At 43.8% G+C, this 24,085-nt stretch overlaps 1 protein-coding gene across 1 annotated transcript in view; it reads left to right on the forward strand.

The window, feature by feature from the left end:
* The window catches only part of HSF2BP (heat shock transcription factor 2 binding protein), a 145,109-nt gene that overhangs the window by 99,350 nt on the left and 21,674 nt on the right, over positions 1–24,085 (forward strand). The window lies entirely within an intron of this gene.

Below are 24,085 nucleotides of genomic sequence, written 5' to 3' on the forward strand. Positions count from 1 at the left end.
AGGGGGGAGGGGAAGGCCTTTTCTGTTCCCTTTTGGGGTTCTCTTCATAATTCCAGAAGCCTCCAGTTTCATAAGATCTAGTTTTTAAAATGACCGCATGAGAGACTTCTCAGAGACTTCCCTGCAGTTTCCTTGTTCAATTAATTAGACTGCTTGGGCACCTTTCAATGAATCCGACTGTCCTTGACAGGAAATTGTGAGGTTCCCATCAGAGTATTTCCTACACATTTTTCCACCTTGTGTAGAGATAGAATTTGCCCAGCCCCTCTTACAGGTGAAGCAGGGGCAGCATTTGCCGACAAAACCCAGTGGCTCCTCCATGATCTGTGCCGAGCTCTGATGGAGTAAGTAAGTAGGTAGGCATGGGGCACCTGTGTAGAGGGTCTTGGCACACTCTCTTGTAGTGTGGCTCTTGTAGGAGCCTTACTCTCAGCACATCCCTTGCTGGACTTTTCAAAACCCGCCCCCGCCCCGCAACTCGTCCACTTGGCTGCACTCCAGCAGCACAAAGCTGCCTAAAAAAAAAAAAAAAAAAAAAATGGCTTAGCCAGCCACAGGATGATCACTCCAATGTGCTAAGGGGATCTCTGGTTGCCACAGCTTCCCCTTGGTATTGTTGGCAGCAGGCACAAGCTAGAGCAGCTGAAAGGCTGTGCTCTGACATGCAATAGGGGACTGGCTCAGCACAGAGCAGCACTGGAACATGGAGAGTACAGTAGTGACATAAAATCACCCTGTTGTGTGAGGCCACCCTCAGGTGGAGCTGTGGGTCAGGGCCTGGGGTGTTTCTCTTTTACTACATCACTTGCCTTATTGCTGTTTGGGTGCCCTGAAGGGCTGCCGATTCTTTCTCCCTTTCTCATTCCTAATACCGCAACACATGGGGCCCTGCTCACTCATTCTCTAAATCTGCCCAATTTGCTCTGTTTTAAGTGCCTTCATTTGACTGATTACTGTTATCTCTTTTTTTAATACTCAAATAATGAAACGAATAGGTGCCCCTAGATTCCCCCCGCCCCTCAGCATTTCTATTTACCCAGTCCAAGAGAGCCCCACTTTCCACTGCATTCCTAGCCCTTTGTAGAAAGGACATACCCTTGTGGACAACGATGTAAACCTTCCTTGGTAGCCTTTGTTTGTCTCCCCACAAACACAGTACTTACCATGTGTATTATCATGAGTTCTTTCTTTGATAAATCATTCATCTTTCTTTCCTTTGAGTTTAGTCTGTAACAAAAGTGATTTACAGTTAGATTTATTCCTTTGTTGCTAATTTTGATTACAAATTTCCAATCTAATATCATCTTTGAATTTTATATTTCACCAGTTCTAAACAGTCCTCTATGTGTGCCATCACCCCTTTCTCTCTCTCCCATACAGAGCATGTCCTTCAATACTGATGTGTCAGTTGTTTGAGTCAATTGTAATAAATCAGTTAGGAGAGCTCATAAATTTCTTTGTGGAGCATTATCCTCATGCCGATCCCTCAGGGAATGAAGAATCATTCTGCATCTTACCTTTTCCCATAGATTCACAGATTCCAGAGCCAGAAGGGACCACTATGATCATCTAGTCTGATCTCCTGTATGGTACAAGCCATAGACCTTTCCTAAAATAATTCCTAGAGCAGACCTTGTAGAAAAACATCCAGTCTTGATTTAAAAATTGTCAGTGATGGAGAATCCACCATGACCCTTGGTAAATTGTTCCAGTGGTTAATTACTCTCACCATTAAAAATGTATGCCTTATTTCCAGCCTGACTTCGTCTAGCTTCAAGTTCCAAGCATTGGATTGTGTTGTATCTTTCTCTGCTAGACTGAGGAGACCATTATTAAATATTTGTTCCCTGTGTCGATACTTATAGACTGTATTTGGTTCATCCCTTAACCTTCTCTTCTTTAAGCTAAATAGATTGAGCTCCTTGAATCAATCACTATAAGGCATGTTTTCTAATCTTTTAATCATTCTCGTGGCTCTTCTCTGAACCCTCTCCAATTTATCAACCTCTTTCTTGAATTGTGGACTCCAGAATTGGACACAGTATTTCAGCAGTTGTTGCACCAGTGGCAAATACAGAGGTAAAATAACCTCCCTACTCCTACTCGATATTCCCCTGTTTATGTATCCAAGGATTGAATTTGCCCTTTTGGACACAACATTATGGCAGGAGCTCACATTCAGCAGATTATCTACCACAACCCCCAAATCTTTTTCAGAATCATTATTTTCCTATGTGCTACTTTGATTGTCATGCACATGGTTGCTCTTTTCTCTGTTGTTCTAGTTGTAATGTCCTTGTAACGAGAAATGGGAACTGACCTTCAGCATTCAAAACCAGCTCAGCTTAAGAAAAGAAGATCACCACCACCAAATACTCTCCATTCCTTATTAAGGCCTTAATTCAGCAAACCGTTCCTGTTCAGCAAAGCACATAATCATGAGTTTAATGTTTAAATTCATACATATATTCCATGGTTTGTAATGGGATTTAAGCACATGCTTAAAGTACTTCCCCGAATGGGAATGGAGGAGTTAAGCATGTGCTTAAGAGCTGTGCTGAACTGGAACCAGACAGCGTATCAATGCCTGTCAGCGTATCAATGCCTCCCCTCTTGATCAGTGCTTCAGCCAATGATTCATCTCCGTGATACAATGCTGATTTCTTTTCTTGTTCATGGCACTAGAGTAAGTGTCTGTGGCAATAGATCCTCTAAAATGATCACCAATTGAGATGATCTGTACGGCGTCCTTTCCAGCTCCCAAAAGTCTTCATTAACACATACAATCTTCCTCTGGAAGGGTCAGTCCTGACTTGGCCATTGATGGCTGGGTTCTCCAGAACTCATTTCAGAATTCCATTCAATATTACTCTTAGACCATACCTATCTATTATTCCACTATGGGGTCTCATGAACAGGCACTTCGGGAAGACACATAAAGCTCATTTGACTTCTTTTCTACATCAGATTTAAAATGAAATAGCCCCAGCTTCAAAAGTGTGTACATTAAATACATAGTAACACTTACTGTATTAACATGCATATTTTTAGAAGAGGTGAAAGGAGGATTCTATTTATATACTCCTCAAAGATCTATTCATGCAAACCCAGAGTTTAGGTATTCTGCTTTCTCTGTGGAAAGGAAGGTCTTCCCTCCATTTCAGCAGCTGCCTGAAGAAAATATTGTAGAGAATACAGCAGTTTATAGATAAACATAGAGTATATACAGTCCTATCATTCAGGAAGACCTCTTACCCCAACCTCTGGAAACTTAGTGCAGGATTTTTTGTCAATTGGTGCACATAAGAACCCCTGCTTTTCCGTTCTCTTTCCACCACAGGCCAAGTTAATCCCTGGTGGAATTCTGTGGACATCTGTGGAGTTACATCTAAAATGATTTTAGCTCATTATTATGGTAAAATGATGTGCTTAATTGTCCCTGAAACTAGATTTCAGGAGGGGGAGGAGAAGGGTCTAGTGAGCTAAGCAGAGGACTGATAACCAGGAGCTCCTGGCCTCTGCACCCTAGCTCTGAGCTGACTGTCTCTGGCCATAGCCAAGCCCCTTAACCTATCCCCCTCACTTTCCCAAATCTGCAAAATGGGAATAATAATAATACTAACCTCAGAGGAATGTGGTGGTGATAAGTTTGTGTTTGGATAGTGCTTAAAATATAATGGACCAAATTCATGCCTGATTTAACTTCACAGAATTGAATGGGCTTAAATGTTACTTTTACAATGATTTTCCACGTGCTCAGTCTCTTGAGAAATCTGCAACCTCAAATTATATGCAGGGAAAAATTTGGGGCCAGATTTTCCTCTCACTTATACTGGTGCAAATCAGAAGAATACCCTCTGAAGCCAATGGAGTTACGCTATTGTAATATTGGTGTGTAAGTCAGAGGACAATCAGGCCCATTTACTATAGAATGCTGAGATTTGAAGAACAAAAATCATAGGGCTTAGTCATCAAAAATAGAGCTTAGTCATCAGAAGCAATTTATTTCTTTTCCTCCTAAAATATAAAGCTGTAAAGTTTACAATGGGATAAACAAAGCAATAACAGACATCCCTGTATCGCTTCTCATCAGGTAACGTTCCTTCCCCATAGTTTGATACAGGGATTCTGTTTCATGTCTGTAGCCAAATGCTTTAGCTCTGGTGCCCATAAAAGGTTTCTGGTCTGACTGTCTTGTTATCAGCCCATCAATATCCTGACACTTCCTAGCAATTAATCCTGTGCTGAAATGAAATTAAGTTTCCATTTATTTGGCAGAATGACCCCAGGACTTCCTATTTGGGGAATACAAAGAATAATGCATCTGCAGCTTACAGGAAGTTAAAGGCTCTGATTTCCTGCAGAGGCAGTACAAGAACAAACAGGGAACACATATTTCACAACGGCAGTCGAAAGTGCACGTAAGCACCCTGGCGGCCTCCAAGATGAAAACAATTGGAAGGGGAACATCCCTGGTCCCAAAATCATGAGATGGTGTTTTGTTGCTTACACAACATGCCATTAGGAAGTAGATGTAGTTCAAGGTTAATTATTTTTCCAGGTGATTATAAAATTTCCCCTTGGTATGTGTCTTGACTCTTACATCAGTAAGATTGTTCTAATGAAGAAAGTAAGCTACAACCATGATCTTTATATCTACTTCTGCTCAGAACAATACGGTGACATATTCCTTTCCGGCTCTGTTTAAACAAGCTGGACCAGATTCATCCTGGTGCAAACTCCACTGAAACAGATGGAGTTACATCAGGGTGTACGTGTCTCGTCATGTTGAAGGGTGAGCCTGACTGAAAATACTGTGTGTACTTGTCATGGTTGTTAATCAGCACAGAATTTAATCTGGACAAATTGTGCAGCAAACTAAATCTAGTGATTTAAAATGAAAGACACATGGATAAGTGCAAGTAGCAGCCAACCTTCTGGGGTTATTCAATGTGAAAAGAGGGCAGAGGGGAAGAGAGCTTCCCTAAGAAAGAGGCTTTAGTATTTCCATCAAGCAACTGAACACTTCTTTATGCACAAAAGGTAACACTTTAAATCGTCCCCAAAATTACCTTGCAATTGTTGTATTTAAGGTACAGCATCAACTTAAATCACACTTCTACCTTAATTTTTTCCTACTACAGTTACAAGTAATACTTTTGGGGGGGGGTTGGGGGGGTCAGACCACTCCACACAGCTCTACTTCTAACCTTTGTAGATGAAAGCTAGTCTGTCCCTAGACAGATCGTTGCAAGATGGTGACCCCTGAGTCACAGTGCGAACATCAGGCAGGGCACACGAGCCTGTGAAGGTGCCAGGAATGAGATAAGGCATCAGGGAAGGGGAATATGTTTGAAAATAAGACAATAAACTATGAGTTGGAGCATGTGGAGGGAGCAGCAGGCAAACTGAGAGCAGTGTAGGCAGTGCAGGAGTGTGGTGGTGGTGTGGGGAGTTGCAAGGTAAAAGGCATGACATACAGAGGGAGAATAAAATGGGTAGCAGAATGTTAGGGACATATGGCAGGCCTGTGAAGATAGGACGGGACATTTGAGGGACAGGAGATTGTGCGGGAGCGGTCAGGGAAAATGCTAATGGTGCAGCTGCCTATGTCTAGTTAGAGAGGAGACTAAAGAGGGATAGAATGGCAGTGTCCCTCACCCCAGGGGATAGGAGAGTGCAAATCGAGTTCTCTCTTACCAGTGAAGAGGGAGGCCACATTCCTGTGTATGTATGTAAGGTTGAATTCTGACCCTGAGATAACTGCTCACAAAGTACAGATGGGTGCCTTCCTGCTGAAGGCAAACAATCAATCAGAAAACAGGCAAGAAACTGTGGGACCTTTTTTTCTTTCCTTTTGATTTTGGTGTTGGTTTATAAGTGCCTGAAATTGCAGTGGTTACAATGTACCTCTCCAGCCCCAGTGATGCGTATACGCTGCCTAGAGCCAGATTCCAAACTAAGGTGTGTGTTGCTGTAGAACCTCAGACAACAATAACAACGAGGAGTCCTTTAAGGTGCCACAAGGACTCCTCATTGTTTTTTTGCTGATACAGACTAACAAGGCTATCACTCTGAAACCTGTCAGACAACAATGCGTGACTGCTTTGTGGGCAGATTTTTCTTTGGCCTTTGACATGCTATGGAGTCTGAGGCTCCTTTGACACAGATATCAAGTCAGGGACTCGACTGTCTCACCCTCCACCCTGTTGCATGCGCTGGAGCATCCCTCTTCATCCTTGACTTTTGGTATATCTCACTGCAATTCCATGTTATACATGTGTTGTCACATAATTCTTCACCTCCTGCAAAGAGTGGGCTTGGCTCAGTCCCGGAGCCTGGCAGAAGTCCCTTGGTGATGGACAGTCTGCATCAAGGGAGATCACGTCACTCCACCAAGTGGTGTGCAGTCAGCTGCCACAGCCCCAGATGTGGGCTCACTGGCTAGCGACGGGGGGTAGCCAGAGCATCTGGAAGATTTGCTGGTTCGGCTTACAACCTAAGCAACCTTCCCTGGAAAGGCTCTGCTGGAGTCTTGGAGGCAAATTAAAGCTGCCTTCCCTCGACAGAACCCATGGGAGTGTGGCAGTGGAAACTACTCCTGGTCCTCATCTTGGGGGAATTTCCCAGCAGGGTGCAGCTTTACCCAGCAGCAATGGAATGTTGACGGGATCTGCAATGTTAGGGTGTACTTTATACATCAAACAAACAGCTGCATGTGAGCTACCACTGCTGCAGGCCCAGAGCTGCTCATGAGTTACTGCTGAGCATGTAATGGCAGCCAGATTTGCCTATACAGAACTGGTTCCCATATTTCTTCTACCAGCAACGCTTCAGTTGCAAGCAGTGGGAGTTTGCCTGTAGGGGGAATACAGGATCGGGCCCATGGTCAGTGACTGTACAACTATGGGATACCTGGAGTAGGGTAGATGCAAAATGTGATATGACATTCTATTCTCAGAGAGGTTTTTAACTTTCTGCCTATTGTCAAAACCCGCTCTCTGTTGAGTCAGCGACAAGATAGACAGTTGCTCTTCATTAGAGAAGTCGTTCATTTGCAGTTTCTATCAATCAAAGCCTGTTCCTTCTGTGGGAATTTTAATTAGTCGATTATTAGTCCCTTCATCCTTTTAGCCTTGCCTGCAGCAGGCTTTTCTTGCTGTTATTCTCAGCCTCCATCTGATGAGAGGTAGTAATTACGCGAAGCACCATCGTGACTGCTACTATATGCTTTGTGGGCTGCTGTGAAGTGTCTTTATATGCAGTTTTAATGTGAGCATCTGGAAAGCTACAGTAAAACTATATAAAAACCCCTTGTTCTAATTAAAACCAGGGGCCTGCTTCTCCACTCATCTGCAGCAGTTGTACGGTGGGGTAACGCCACTGAAGTCAGTATTATATATGAAAGCACACAGGTGATTGCATTGCAAGGGGGGGGAATAAAGTCAGGAAAGGGCTATAGGGCCTGGTATTCCTCTTACTTATACAGGGCTTTATGTTTCCATTGATTTGATTGATTACTGAGGAATTTCAGTGGCGACACTTCTATTTTATAACTGTGAAAGGAGAATCAGGCTCCTGCTTTATGAGGGATAGACCAAGTTCTGGTGACACAACGCACGAAGCACCATGCAAATGCAGATGGCTAATTATGTGCTGCATCTTTCAGAAGCTGAAGCCTCGGAGGAGGGAAGGCTTTGTCATCTTCACCACTCCCAGATTCTGCAGGTGCAGCCCCAGGAACTGCTCTAGTTTACAGTAGCCTCCTCCTGGCTTCTGATGGTCTGCTCCACAGGCCAGGATAGCTGTAGCATTGAGCATTATGGCTATACCTCCTTCTGCCCCAGTTTGTCCCTGTACATTGGTGTGGGGGACAAAATCTGGGCCATTGGTTTAGGGTTATTTTCTTTGTCCCTCCCTTCCTTAACTTCCCCTGTCACCCACCTGCAATGACTTGTGCATCTAATATATCAGCTGTGTTCCTCTTTTTAATTTAAGGAAACAATGATGCACACTCCAAAGTTCTTTAAGTAACTTCGATTTATTTCAGTCAAGTCAGCTTCTTTCCCCTATTTATAAACTCCCCAAAATGTACAGTTTGGGGGGGACGACACAGTAATCTAACTACTTAATTTCCAGTACTGGTCACATGGAGGTAAATTAAGGCAGAGGTTCTCTGAGGCCCTCCCAACATGCTATAAAAATTCCCAGGCCCAAATATGTTAGCCTTAATCCTGTTGTCAACATTTAATAAAGAAATGGGACAATAAGTAAAATTGTGAATATTTTTACATTTTAGTAAGGATTTATGACATCATGTCACTTGTTTCACCTGCAAATGTACTCAGAAATATACCTGGGAACAAAAACTAAGATCTTAATATTAAGCATGTAGGCCCAAATCATTAGCTCACTTCCTAGCCTGCGTAGCCTGCAATGGTGAGAAGCTTCCATGGGACTTTTGTGTTACCCTTCTGCTATGGAGGGGAAGAGCGAGATGGTAGAATCAGCTTTCACAGTGGATTCTCTGTCCCGGCCTGAGCCTCCTCTGGGTCTCCCTCTGGCCTCTTTAGCACAACCAAGCAGGGGACATCTATGCCTACCAATCCAGACCCCACCTGAGCAATGCAGCTATATTGGTTCTACTGACCAGGGATTGTCCATATCCGTACAAGAGGGTGGAGAATTTGCTTCTTCATTTGCTTCTTACAGTGAGAAGCTGATAGATTAGTATTTATTCCTCAAGGTGAATAATACGTTCTATGAGTAAAATATAACGTTGGATCTTGTATTATGAAGCTTCATGTCATTTACATAATATCCAATACCAATCTAAATCTTTTGAAGTTGACCTTTGAGGCCTCCTGTTTATACTCTAGGCTTGGCTTGATATGCAGAACTTCTGTGCCTGAAAGATGTTCTGAAAAGTCTATGTTAAACTTTTAAAGTGAATGAGGTCTGTGAGATGGTTCTGTGGTTGATGTGATAGCACAGAATCAGCTAATACTTTGCTTACAAACTCTTTCCCTTGGAGGTGCCTATAAAGCTGTTCAGTATTAACACCAGTTTGGTTTAAGTTTTTCAAACAAGTATATGCTTCTCCCCGGTCTATCTGAAGGAGCTCTCTGAGCCCTTTGTTTCCCAATCCATATAGAAGAGTTTTTTCTAGGCCTGGTGGAGATTGTGCTAACTCCATTATCAAAGCTGTAGGAGTACAGAGTAACAGCTAACACACTTTATATGTCCGTTCTGGAGGATGATTGTTATGATGGGATTTGTTCTAGCATTAGAGAGCCATTCAAATTTAAATACATGTATTTAGATGTTACCAGTGTAAGGGGATGGGCGATTTAATGCTGAAGTGAGGTAAGGGTTTGCAGATGGGTTATAATGGAGCCATTCTAATACAATATGAAGGGAAATTGCTAAGTTTGATAGACAATCCATATGGTTTAGATGATTGCATTTTGGCTAGGCTTATCCTTGTATTTTTTCCCCTCTCCATGTAAGAGCTTTACAAAGATGCTCTAATTTCTTTTTAATTATTAAGGGGAAAAGGCACTGGGAAAACCAGAATAGGACTAAATAAACTGAATAGCATATTCAGTTGTCATAAAAAGATTAAAATTTTATTTGAGGAGATATCAATAGCAAGGTCTTCCTCCTTCACTGCTGGATAAATGCCATTTTATTAAGGTTGTTATATTTTAATGAGATATTTTAAAGATGGAGTTGATTTCAACAGAAAGGTACCAGAATCTGAGCTGCAACTAGCTGATCTGAAAATCTTGGGGTAAGAGCCGATGTGTCATACTTCCTAGCAGAGTTTCTTTTGTTTTTCGTACGGCAGTTTTCAAACCATAAAATCCACCATATTGCTGAAGAGCTAAGATGAGTTCAAGGTAATTTTCAAAGATATTTCAAAATGGGTAGGTTATCTGCAAATAAAGACACTTATATTTATAGGAGCCAATACTAACCCTCAAGATATCTGAATGGGATCTAAGGGCAATAGCTAAAGGTTAAATAAATAAAGCTACAAGATTGGGAAGTAGGACATTTCTGTCCCAGACTGCTTTTTTTTCTTTTTAAATAATCAGAGAAGGTGTCATATAATAATAATAATAATAATAATCACATTAAGGTGTCATCTACACAGGGAAAAAATTTCAGTATGACATAAGATGTGAATTTAAACCAATATAGTTATACCAATATAATACACACACACACACACACACTCACTGTTACTCTCTCATGTGGACGCTCACCAGAAACGTCACTTTTATGCTGGAATAAGAGTGTCTATGATTGGGGAGTGGAGGGGTGTACAGCAGAACTCTGCTAGTATAGCTACACAGCTATAACTGGTAAAACTTTCCCAGGTACATGCAATTTTAAAGTAACACAAGCTTTGGGGTGATTGTATAAAAAGAGCAAGTCTGGGTCTAAATTTGGGCCCAGCATTAAAGGCTTTAATCCTTTAAATATATTAGGGGCCAGAACTTCAGTTGGTGTAAATTGATATAGTTTATTTCAGGGTAGCTATGTCAGTTTCCACCAGCTGACAATCTGGTCCATACTTCCAACATTCTCCATCAAAGACTTCTCAAAGCAAGGTTGAGGAGAAAGGCCTCTGACTGATTTCAGTGAACATAATAGACATTTATTTTAATAGACTTCTTAATTTTATTGGCAGCCACTGTATGAGGAATGAAAACAGATGAGCTAGATGAACAATAGGAGAAAACATATGCGGAAATATGTTAGCCTTAATCCTGATGTCCACATTTAATAAAGAAATGGGACATTAAGTAAAATCTTCAATATTGTTACATTTTAGTGAGGATTTACAACATCATTAAAAGTGGGTGAAAGGGAGTCTTGAGGAATTGATGTTATATTTCAATAGATAGGGTGCTAGCTCCATAGCTGATATAAATGGCATCGCTCCACTAACTCTTCTATTAAATATGTCACTTCACACCAGTTGAGGTTCTAGTGCAGACTGTGATTAGAGATTTTACTTCCTTCTAAATATTCTTTTACTAGATTTCCAGACCTGCAGTTTCCCCTGCTTGTAACCCTTTAACGGTGTGATGTTCCCCTCTGGTGTTATCCAGACCGGTGATCTGCTAGGCCACTCCAATCCCTGACTCTAGGAGCTAGCCTTACCCTGCACTGCTGTGAGAACTCCCATTCCTGGGCTGTTCACACACAGCCTCTGGCATGTAAGCTGCTCCTTGGATTGTACAACCAAATGACACTAGCCAATATCTCTGGTCCCAGACACAACCCTAGGAACCTCCATCTTGCAGTGTCCGGTTATGCCCACTGGACGCTGCAAGCTTATATGATTTTGTCAATTTAACAAATAAATTGATATGTACCAGGCTTGTTATCCCAAGGGGAGTTTCTTACATGCTTCAAACCAAATGCACTGCTTCAGGTAGAATAAACAAACAGATTTATTCACTATAAAGATAGATTTTAAGTGATTATAAGTCAAAGCATAACAAGTCAGATTTGGTCAACTGAAATAAAAGCACAATGCATTCTAAGCTGATCTTAACAATTTCAGTGCCCTTATAACTTAGATGCTTCTCATCACAGGCCGACTGGTTGCTCTTCAGCCAGGCTCTCCCCTTTGATCAGTGCTTCAGTCGCTTGGTGTGGTGGCTGTAGATGTAGGTGGAAGAGAGAGAGAGCATAGCAAATGTCTCTTCCTTTTATCATGTCCTTTCTTTCTTGGCTTTGCCCCTCTTTTCCCCTCCCCCCCGCCCCACTTCAGATTCAGGTGAGGATTTCCTCATCACAGTTTCAAACTGACCAAAGGAAGGGGGTGACTCCCTTGAGAGTCTAAAAACAGATTCTTTTGTTGCTGCCTAGGCCAGCGTCCATTGTTCCTGTGAGGCTGGGCTGGGTTTGTCCCGTACCTGCCCTGATGAGGTGTGAACTGCCCCTTTGCTCCTGGAGAGTTTTTTATTTGGGCTTGCTTTAAGCCAGAAGGATACATTTTCAGCCTCATAAATATATACATGAAATGATAACCTATAACATCACTATAACAATTACTATAACAGCCATGCTCAGTGCATCATGAGCCTTCCGAAGACACCCAACATGACAGACTTTGCATTGGCTACCACACAATCGTTTTACAAGGATGAACATGGGGGTCCTGGGTGTTCCCCCGAGGTACAGAGTGTCACAAACGGCCAAAGCAATCTCTGCAGAATTGTAATATTTGTGTGTGTGTGTGTGTATATATGGTCTTTGGGCCTGATTTTGAGTATTGTTTAGGGCCAGATTTTCAAAAGTGCTCAGCACCGAGCAGTTTGCCTTGAGAACCAGAGGAGATGTTGGGTGCTGAGCTCTTTTGAAAATCTGTCCCTTGGTGACTTCACAGGATCAGGCCCTTTCTCATAAGAGAAAGATCTCTTAATGTCTGCTCAATGTGCTGCATATAAAAAGATCATATCCGATGTTCTATACAATTAAGCCTTAAAAGGTTTTGGGCTGGCTGGAAGTCTGTCCAAACAGGGATTAGAGACAACATTAAAATCTCCTCCAAGAACAAGAACACCCTGAGGGGAAGAACAAATATCAGACAAAACTAGAGAGGCAATTCAGATCAGCTGCAGGGGGCATATATGTGCTCCCTCAGTTAATTCTTTCACAATATAATTTGTTAGTGGGGGATGCATTTATCATCAGCTATCGTTTTCTCTCTGGAAAGGCAGATTTTTGTGTAGGAGGATAGCAGCTCCTCCAGGTTTATGTGCGCTAAAAAATGTAAACAAAAATGTGTCCAAATGAACCTCTGAATGAACTTTTCCTTTTCTCAGTCATTACTTGCAAATAAGCATGATCAATTCTCTATTTTTAGAAACAAGAAAAACTGACACCTCCCTCTTTTATCTGGATCTGGGTATCCCCAATAGCCCAAGAAGACCTCTTTTTATTTCTACTGGGGCTTGCTTTACTCCTGTAGGTGCAGGATTTGCACTCTGGCCCCTTTTGCACATTAAACTTTAAACTCTGTCTATAGCTCAATAGGAAGCTCCCCAGGAGGTGGATGAATCAACGCATCTCCCATGTGCCCTGTACCTGATCCTTCCTAGCTACCTCTTTCCAATTTGTGGGCTTCTTGTGGCACCAAAGGGGTTGCAACAGGCAATCTATGGTGCTGCACTCTGTTCCCAGGAGGAGTTTCCTCTCAGTAAGCTCTGCCAATAGAAGCTGGCGGATCCAGAAACCATGCATGGCTAAGTCTATGGGCTACAGCATGGTATCAGTGGTGAGCGGAGCTGTTCAGCCATGTATAAGGCTTCCGGGAGCAGAGGGGCAGAACATCCACCAGCCCTGAAGATAGTCCAGCATAACCTCCCCACCAGCCTAGGAATACCCCCTTCCTTGCTCCTCCTAGACAGTCTAGCACTGGCAATAGCACTGCCCTTAAGCAGTCTTGGTGCCTGGGGAGTGCAAGATCTATGCCTGTGCCTGGCCCCTCGCATGGAAGGTGTGGGAGGCTCCTTGTACTCTCTCCACCTCCCTTCCTTTTACATACCTCTGTAGTGGCCAGGTACAACCAGACCCTGTGGGAACACCCTGAACATATGTCAGTGTTCCTTCCCCACTCTGAACTCTAGGGTACAGATGTGGGGACCTGCATGAAAGACCCCCCCCAAGCTTATTTCTACCAGCTTAGGTTAAAACTTCCCCAAGGCACAAAATCTTTGCCCTTGGATTAGGTAAACGCTGCCACCACCAAGCGATTTAACAAACAATCAGGGAAAGGACCACTTGGAGTTCCTATTTCCCCAAACTATCCCCCCAAGCCCTTACACCCCCTTTCCTGGGGAGGCTTGAGAATAAACAAGATGAGCACAGACCAGCCTTGGATTTTTAAGACCCAAAAAACCCAGTCAGATTCTTAAAAAACAGAACTTTATTAGAAGAACAAAAAAAGATAACAGAACAACTCTGTAAGATCAGAATGGAAGATAATCTTACAGGCAGTCAGATTCAAAACACAGAGAATCCCTCTAGGCAAAACCTTAAATTACAAAAAGACACAAAAACAGGAATACACATTTCCTCCAGCACAGTGAATTTCACAAGCCAAAACAAAGAAAACCTAATGCATTTTTGAGCTAGATTACTTACTAACTTTACAGGAGTTGGAGGGCTTGCATCCTTGATCTGTTCCCGGCAAAGGTATCAAACAGACAGACAAAAGCCTTTTCCCCCCTCTCCAGATCTGAAAGTATCTTGTCCCTTCCTTGGTCATTTTGGGTCAGGTGCCAGCCAGGTTATCTGAACTTCTTAACCCTTTACAGGTAAAAGGACTTTGCCTCTGGCCAGGAGGGATTTTATAGCACTGTATTACCATTGTGGTTACCCTTCCCTTTATATTTATGACAACATACATTGAGAAATAATCACCTGGTAATTACATGGGTCGAGAACAACACCACCACAAAGGTGTAGCGTTGGATCAGTCACCTCATTTTGCACCTCCAGGTCACTAATAACCCAGCAGAATAAATACACCACTTTATACATGTGTGTGAGCAGAAGGCTGGTCTTGTTAAGGCAACGAACTGAGATTCAGAAGGGTGGTGTTCATTTCCCTGACTGACCTTTCGTGAATCACTTCATCTCTCTGTGTCATCTCTGGCTTTCTCCTGAAGTTTGTCTGTCCTGTCTAATTAAAGTTTGACTCCTATTAACTGCAGTGGGCTTTGAACCTGGCCCTTAGGCTGTAAGCTCCTCAGGACAGATACTACTGGAAGATACTATTCTCTACTCCCTGTGTGTACAGCACCAAGCACGGCGGGGCCCTGATCTTAACGGGGGCCTCTCAATTCTACTGTGATGATAATAATAATAATAAGAATCACCTTGGCCACAGCATTTGTGGCTGCTGCCATCAGAGGATTCTGCTCTTAGGAGCTTTGGGCCTTTAAAGAGTGAATGCTGTTGCCCCATTTCTCCCCTGCTGCTGGAATGTAGCTGCTCCCCTCTGTGGTACTGAGTGCCAGCTAGGCCGTATGTGGGAAAACACAATGCTGTACAGTGTCATCCTCTCCCTGCTCCATTTCATGCAACCCGTTTCCCAATTCACAGCTGGCAAAGATCATATGTCAGAAATGTCAGGTTAATTCAGTGGCAACGTAAGAGCTGCAACTGATCATGACCTCCATCTGCTTATTTCTTTACACAATGATAGCTTGTTTATGTAGTGCCTATGCCCTTTCTCCTTGTACTCGTGTCCAACAAGCCAGTTGTACAAACAGCTCACTTGAAAATCAACACTAGTTCCCGTACTATGACTCCACAGACTGTACGTGGAGGGGGTAGAAGCCTTTCCTAGAGACCATGCACTCAGTCACCTTTGTCCTATAGAGGTGTGTGTTTGCCTCTTGATTGTCTGCTAGTACTCTATCAGTGCAGAGCGATGCAATTCTGGCTGGCCTTTAATACCACACTCCCTTGGGGTGAAGTCCTGGAGACGACAGAAAACCCAGACTGCTGAAAGTATTAGAGCTGGATCAAAAAATGTTTTTTTCTTCCTTCTCACATGGACTAGTTTGACTTTCCTTCCTTCCTTCCTTCCTTCCTTTCTGCGTGAGGGTGGGGCCAGAAATTCAGATACTGAAATATTTTGTCTGAAAACCAAACCCACATACAGTATCTCATTTTCTAGCCCTTTGATTTTTTTCGACCACAATTCAAAATTTTCAATGGAAAACAGTCTCTTCTTGTGGAAAAAATCATTTTGTGAAGAATCCAAACCCATTTTTTTTGTCAAAACAATTTAACTGGAAAATTTTCAGCCAGCCCCTATTATTTTTCTTGTGGACGTACCTGGAGACTTTAACTAGGGATGAGACCCCCTTGTGCTATGCATTATATGGCCATGTAAAAGGGCAGACCCAGCCGCCAAAGAGCTTACAGTCTACAACAGGCAGGTGCAACAAACAAAGGGGATGGTGGAGGATAAGGAACTGTTGCAGTCCTGCTACACAGGGGTGCTGGGATGTGAGGGGCTTGGAAGGTCTGGCCCTAATGGAGCCTATCTCTGACAGGGCCTACCCTGCAAGAGGGGAGAGCAGGCTCCAGAACCAGCAAATTGCATGGGTCCTACTGAAGAGTCCCTTCTGGATGGATTGGTGGGTTTATAGGGATCTCTTTGGTTGCTATTGCACTGTGGATTGCACTATTATACCATGTGGAGTCCACAAATGAGGGCTGTTCCCATACTGTATGGTGATATGGAGGAGAAGCCAGTTTGTATCTTAACCTGTTCTGCCTGGCAGGCCTCTCAAAGACTTCTCCACTGAAGCAGGGCTGCAGTCGACTGCCTGCATTTTCTTTTTTGTGGAGATTGGTGGGTTTATGGATGCAAAATTCCCTAATCCTGCATCTTCACCAGTAGAGACAAAGCTCCAGTGGCTTTTTTAAACCATCTGGGTACAAGAGTTACACTTACCCAATCAGGGCTGGATTAAGGCAGATGAGCCCCCACAACACGGGCTCCCTAAGGTTCTGCCCGTAGGGCAGTGCCCTCCACCTGGAGTGGTGAGGGCAGGAGGTCCCTATCTCAGAGAGCCGGGGGCAATGGTATGGCTCCTCCATATTCCCCCCTGGAGCAGCAACTGGGATTCTCTCCCCCTAGAGAGGAAGGGGTGGCAGCAAGAGGACCCTCCAGCAACCAATATATATCTGCTTTGGTAGATGGGCCAGGCCTGCTGTACTCTTCCTCTCTTGCCACACACAGAGTGCCCTGTAGGGGAAGTGTTTGTAGGGCCCCCTCGGAGCAGTGGCTCTTGGAGCTAGTGTAACCCTCATACTTCTATTGCAGCACTGAGTGGTGCAAATCAAGGGAAGGAACAGTGGGGAGGAGATGGGATTTTTTGTTTTTGGGACTGTGTGTGTGTCTGCAGAGCGGCCAGAGTCAGGTGGGGGTGACTCCGCTGGATCAGCCAGAATCGTCTAGAATTGGGGTGTGTTAGGAACTAGGAATGCCCGATAGCTGTTTGAAGCTACTTGGATAACTTTTGTTGTGGGCAAGCTGCCTGGCAGGACGCACCCAGAATTGCTCGCTGAAAGTGGAACCAATGGGAACTCAAGGGTAGGGAGAGGAATTTATAAATAGGAGGAGTGGGAGCCTGGTAGATGGACTTAGTAAACGTTTTTCCTTTAGAGACTTTTGTTTGCTCAGAGATTTAACTTTTTTTTTAAAAAAAATATATGAAATATAAGTCCTGGAAGGACTTAACTGTGGTCTATACTCCAGGAGATTAGTAAACTGGGATAAATGAAAGGGAAAGAAATATTATACCTAACATTGGCAAAGTACTGCCTCCATGACACTAACGCTCCATTGAGATAGGAGAGTTGGATTCTCTCAGAGCTGTTTTTTCAGGATGTCTGCCTACTCAGGCAGACATGTCTGCAGCAGTTACATTTGGGACAGGCTTTCAAGTTTTTCTCTGCAACCACAAGGGCTAGAAAATTACTTTTCTTTTGAATGAAAGTTGAGGTTCTGATGTAATCACCTGATTCCATGAGCTGGGACTGTAGGAATGGGCCCGTAGTGCCTCCACCTAACCGTGGCCCTGGAAATACTACCTTGTGACTTGTGTGATGAGGGAGGGGCGGGGAGATAAAATGATGTGATGAGGAGCCAGGGTGGGGGAGGAGAACTGGACCTGTCTGGGCAAAGAGACAGGGACTGGGTGGGAGGCATTGGGACAGAGAGTCCAGAGGGGTGAGATGCTAGGGCTACGTCTACACTACACACCACTTTTGGTGGTTTGTAGGGTATGTGTAGCCACATGACACAGTGACAAGCGAGCTGTGCCCTCACTGCGGTGTGTAGCTGCACATGCCAGTGAAAGGCTCTGCCAGGGGTAAGGCAGCAGGGAAAAGCTTCAGTAGTTCCCTCTGCTGGAGCTTTCACTGTGGCGAGGAAAGACTCTCACCAGGGGCAGGCCATGGAGAAAGACTGAGCCTTTCCCCCCTGCCAGAGCATTTCCCCACTGCCAGAATTCTTTCCCCACTGCCTCACCACTGCCAGACCTTTCCCCAGGTCCTGCAGTCTTTTCCTGCAGTGGGAAAAGACTCCAGCAGCTGGGAGGCAGTGGGACACTATACAGCTAAAAAGAGCCATGTAAATGGGCAGGCTCAGCTTGGGCAAATAGAGAGCCATGTTGGGTGTGTTCTCGCATACATACCCACATACTTCAGGTGTGTCTGTACTCTACTCACCTAAGTCATGCCTCACCATCTACACTGCTGCTTAAAACTGTGCGAGGCAGACTACCTGAGTGCATACTCTACATGCCACTGAAAGACGAATGCAGTGTAGACATAGCTTAGAATTTGCTGGGCTGGGCTGAGCAGGGAGACTGGAATGAGAAGCTTGATGCATGGAGACTGGGATTGGCTAGGTGAGGATAATGGGACTTCTATGAGGAACCAGAGTGAGGAAGAGGAAGAATGGGGACAAGGGGACGGGACTAAGGGGTCAAGCTTGGGGGGCAATGGGCAGAAAAGTCTATGCCCACTAGAGAAAACTTTGCCCCAGGGCCTGCAATGGAATCCAGGATGCCTGAGTCTCACTATTACTCTGCTGTCATGAAATATCTGTGAAACCCCAGAGAAAAGGGTGTGTCTCATCCCCCTTTAAAGCTGGTCAGCAGAGAGGATGACAACCTACTACTGCTGTCAGTTATTTCATTAGCTCAAATGACAGAGATCTATGAGGAGGATCTAAAGGTTCCAACCCGCTGATGACCCATGTGGGTGTCAACATGATGCCACATGATGGAATTTCTGTTTTTTTCAGTTGGCTTTTTTAACTATATAAGAAATTACACACAAAACCCCCTACATTATTAGGCTGTAAGTTGAAGCACTCAGTAATGTTCTTTTAACATTGTGTGTGTGTGTGTGTGTGTGTGAGAGAGAATGTGATTTACATCCTTTCTATAAGGAAAGGCTGTTTAAGAGCCTAACCAGATCAGCAGCATCCCTTTAAACCACTGAGTTTTTTCTTGTGTGACTAAACAGGGAAACGACCTAAAATAAAATTTCTATAAGCAGTTTCTTACCGTTACTTACGTCATTACTTTGCGTAATGAGCTACACTAGCAACCCTGTTGAATGGGATATCATACTGAAGGACCATATGTCATGGTTTGGGCTGCCAACAAATCAACGTTGCAATAATTTGCAGACTGTTTTATATTTCTTTGATTTGGGAGTCTGTGTAATTAGTTCCCCAGAACAGTCTGGTGGAGGAAATACAGTCTGCTATTCAAGCAGAATTAATGCACTGTTCTCTAGATTGTGCTTCAGTTTCCCAGCACTGATGCCAGACTGGAGAAGAGATCAGTCTTGCAACATTCTCTCTTCAGTCCTGCTTTCATTGCAAAACTATTTCTGCTCCTTTGCCTGGTTCTTTTGTGGACCTGCTGACTGGCACAAGATGTGCTTGTGCTGTAATTAGAAATACCTTCTGCAGGTGGCAAGGAAGGATTTGTAGCCATACGTACAGATCTCAGCAAAAAGGAAACAAACCTGAACATTTATATACAGAACCAACACAATGGCAGATCTAACAGCACTTTCCTCCACCTTGAAAACAGAGCTAGTTAGAATTTCCTATGGACTGTGCTTCAAAGACCTGGTTAATAAACCTTTACTGACCATGGCAGGGATCATGCAGGAAAGGTAATTTAAGTTACATTGGGAGGTAAGAAACCCCTCTAGATCCATTCCCTATCAACAGTTATAGCTCGCTGTTGGATGTAAGATTATTTTGGTACTCTTTCCATTTCCCTTTTCATTCCTCCCCATGGATTGTTTCATGCCAGTTGATTTTAAGCACCACTTACATGCATTCAAAAAGTACTCTTGTAAAATTTAGTGTCTTTCTCCTTTCCATTTAGGTCTCATGTTAAAACTAAATATCAAATACCATAACCAGTCCATCTGTAATTTTGGGGCAAGGGGCTGGCAGGTGATTTTTTCCCCCCCTTTACGCAAACTCAGTAGTGTTCACAACTGATTGTGACTTTGAATGTTGGGTTCCATTCACAGTCCTAACTCAGATGGTGGACTGATTAGAGGACCCAGTTAGCTTGGCCTTTGCAGTGAGAATCACTGCTTGCTTTCATATGTCCAGTGGAAGAAATGCTTAAATTCTTCAGGTCTCTCCCTGGTTCTGAGAGCTAGGACTTAGCAACCCTGGGGTTGGAGGAGGCGGACAGGGAGGAAAGTGATAGAAATATGGGGCAGAGGGCTCCTCAGGGCTCCAAAGAAGCTATGAAGGAGCCCCTGAATTATAAATGAAAATTCCCCCAGCCTGGCCTTGGTATCAACATGTCTCATGATGTTTCATCTTTGAAACCTTCCTTAGAAAGAATGTGGTAGGAAAAACCTTTCCACTCAAACATGACATGACGCCAGTAAGTGGCAGCAGCTCCCCACATGACAAAGAGACCATCTGCATCTTACATCATCTGCCTGTTCCATTTTGTTTAAAATAACGGATAAGTCATTCCAACTGTGTCAGCAGAGCCCAGAACGCTCCACAGGATTGACTGGGGAGATTGACTAACAGAAGGCTTGAGAAAGATAAACTGAAAGCTGGGAGAAATCCTGTTCAAAATGCCTTGAGAAAGGAACTAAGGAAATTGTGCAAGCATGGAGTGAAGAAAAAGATATTTTTCGAAAATATGGGAATACTTTATATGAGAGAGACTTGCATTGGTATTCACGCTTTTCTGTATCTTTAGTCATCAAACACAGCGGGCATTTAGCTTTAGATAAATGGTAAGAAACAAAGCATTGTGTGATAGTAGTTCAGACAATCAGTCACACCCCACATCAGCCTTTTAAGGCATTCTTTTTCACATTGCAATAGCAAATACAATAATGAACCGGTTACTGTTAATAGGCACTGAATAGTACTGGCCAAAGCAATGGAATATCCCGATCAACACTGTATAGCTGAGCTCTTTCCATCCATAGATCAAGTGCCTTACACAGGAGGGTAAGGATCATTATCACCCTCCACTTCTTTTAAAATACAGGTGGGGAAACTGAGGCATAGAGTGATGAAGTGACTAGCTGAAGGTAACACAGTGGTATTAGCAGAATTGGGACTAGAATCCAGGTCTCCTTGGCTGAGGCCCTAGCCGCTGATCCATACTGCTGCCACTAAACAGTGTCCTGAAGGTCAAAGATTTTGAACAGAAGCAACAAATGAAATTGAAGTCAATGCGCACTACTGTTACTTAAAACCTTTGAAAATTAAGCCACTGATTTTTCACTTGGGTGATTCAGAGAAAAAGGAGGCTTCCTTCACCTGCTCACTGCCCCTGTGCTTTTTAAAATATCTATATAAGTTTTCTCAAATTAAGGAGTAAATTTGGGGAATTTGCATTTTTTAAAAAAATGTAGAAAAAGGACACCATAGCAAGGAAGACACTAGCATTTGGAGGGAACTCGTGACCACACAGGGTGAAATCCTGGGTCCATTGGAGACAATGGCAAAACTCCTATTTACTTCAATGGGGGCAGGATTTCACCCATACATCTTGTCTTGACTAGAGTAAAAGGGGTTTGTTGCTTAAAGAAGTATGATCTCCCTAACATACTAAACCCCTAGTGCAGGCAGGACAGTCATACTGGAGCACATCCCAAGCTGGTTGAGTTAAAGCCTAGGTTTGCATGAGCTAAGATGGTCACACTGAGGCTTAGCAATGAGTGCAGGCTTCAACTTAACCAGCTTAGCACGTGCTAGAGTACAACTGCCCTGTCTACAGTAGAGTTTGGTAACGTGTGTGTTAGATTGTGGTAGCTAACGTGATCTAAAAGTCCCCACTTTTATGCTAGTCAAGAAGAAGCTGCAGAACCTGATTCTCCCTGGATCTGTAGGTACTGTAATTATTTACACCTGTGCAAAGCGAGAGCAAAATGGGTGTAAAATGCAACCAACTCAGGATTTGTTGCTCTCTCATCTTTGTGGTCACTCGGCATAGGCACAAATGACCAAAGTGTTGCACCTTGAGAATTGGACCCTCAGCTGCTTCTAAAGAAGGGGTGGGAGTAGTTCATTTTGTACAGGTCTTCTACTTGCTCCTAGCCATGGTTACAGCACTAACTCATGAGCATAGGCCACACCTCAGTTGGGAGTTACCAGACCTCATTTTCATTACACTACCCGTACTATATCTCCAGTGACTAGAGAAATTTAGGACATACTTACGTTACTAACCTATTGCAACACTAAGCTAGACACACTCTTTAGGCTCAGAGGCACACTAAATTGCCTAACGTGTTGTAATGAATAGAGAGCCAGATCCTGACCTCAGTACAGCCTCTTTGTCCTGCTCTGGCAGCACAAAGCGGGCATAAAAGCTACCACAGTGGAGCAGCAGAGGATTCTGTCGGGTTGAGGGAATCCCCAGGGGGCATAGGTGTGCCCCATAAAGTGCCCAGTATAGGTACCATGTATACACATAGTAAGAGAAAGCCCCTGCCCAGAAGAACGTGCAGTCTAAACAGACAAGACAAACAAAAGGTGGAAGGGTGTTTAGGGCAGTAGCCTGGGACCTGAGAAAGACCAACCCACTAAGTAGAGATGGGAAACTGGACCTCCACTACCACAGCCCCTCATTTGTGCTGTCCCACAAGGATCAATTCTCTCTCCAGTCTTTTCAACATTTATATGCAGCCAGCAGGTGAACTGGTCAGATGGCAAGGGCTCAAGTGCCAGCAATATGCAGACACCACACAACTTTACCTATACTTTATCACATACAACCACACCACCACCAAGATGGCCCATTGCTTGGAGGAGTCAACGAATGGCTATGCAGGTGGTGTCGGAGAGAAGGCTTTGGATTCTTTGACCATGGAATGGTGTTCCAAGAAGGGGCAAGTGCTGGAGGAACCAACTAGGGGCAGAGCTCTTCTTGACCTGCTGCTCTCAAACTGGGAAGAATTAGTAGGGGAAGCAAAAGTGGATGAGAACGTGGGGGGCAGTGACCATGAGATGGTCAAGTTCAGGATCCTGACACAAGGAAGAAAGGAAAGCAGCAGAATATGGACCCTGGACTTCAGAAAAGCAGACTTTGACTCCCTCAGGGAACTGATGGGCAGGATCCCCTGGGAGAATAACATGAGGGGGAAAGGAGTCCAGGAGAGCTGGCTGTATTTTAAAGAATCCTTATTGAGGTTACAGGGACAAACCATCCCGATGTGTAGAAAGAATAGTAAATATGGCAGGTGACCAGCATGGCTCAACAGTGAAATCCTTGCTGATCTTAAACACAATAAAGAAGCTTACAAGAAGTGGAAGATTGGACAAATGACCAGGGAAGAGTATAAAAATATTGCTCGGGCATGCAGGAGTGAAATCAGGAAGGCCAAATCACACCTGGAGTTGCAGCTAGCAAGAGATGTTAAGAGTAACAAGAAGGGTTTCTTCAGGTATGTTAGCAACAAGAAGAAAGTCAAGGAAAGTGTGGGCCCCTTACTGAATGAGGGAGGCAACCTAGTGGCAGAGGATGTGGAAAAAGCTAACGTACTCAATGCTTTTTTTGCCTCTGTCTATGTTTTTTTGCCACAAAGCTTTTGACGCTGTCTCCCACAGTATTCTTGCCAGCAAGTTAAAGAAGCATGGGCTGTATGAATGGACTATAAGGTGGATAGAAAGCTCGCTAGATTGTCGGGCTCAACGGGTAGTGATCAATGGCTCCATGTCTAGTTGGCAGCCGGTATCAAGTGGAGTGCCCCAAGGGTCGGTGCTGGAGCCAGTTTTGTTCAATATCTTCATAAATGATCTGGAGGGTGGTGTGGATTGCACTCTCAGCAAGTTTGCAGATGACACTAAACTGGGAGGAGTGGTAGATACACTGGAGGGTAGGGATAGGATACAGAGGAACCTAGACAAATTGGAGGATTGGGCCAAAAGAAATCTGATGAGGTTCAACAAGGACAAGTGCAGAGTCCTGCACTTAGGACGGAAGAATCCAATGCACCGCTACAGACTAGGGAGCAA

The sequence above is a fragment of the Lepidochelys kempii genome, chromosome 1 (assembly GCF_965140265.1).
Source record: "Lepidochelys kempii isolate rLepKem1 chromosome 1, rLepKem1.hap2, whole genome shotgun sequence".
Taxonomy (NCBI): Eukaryota; Metazoa; Chordata; order Testudines; family Cheloniidae; genus Lepidochelys; species Lepidochelys kempii.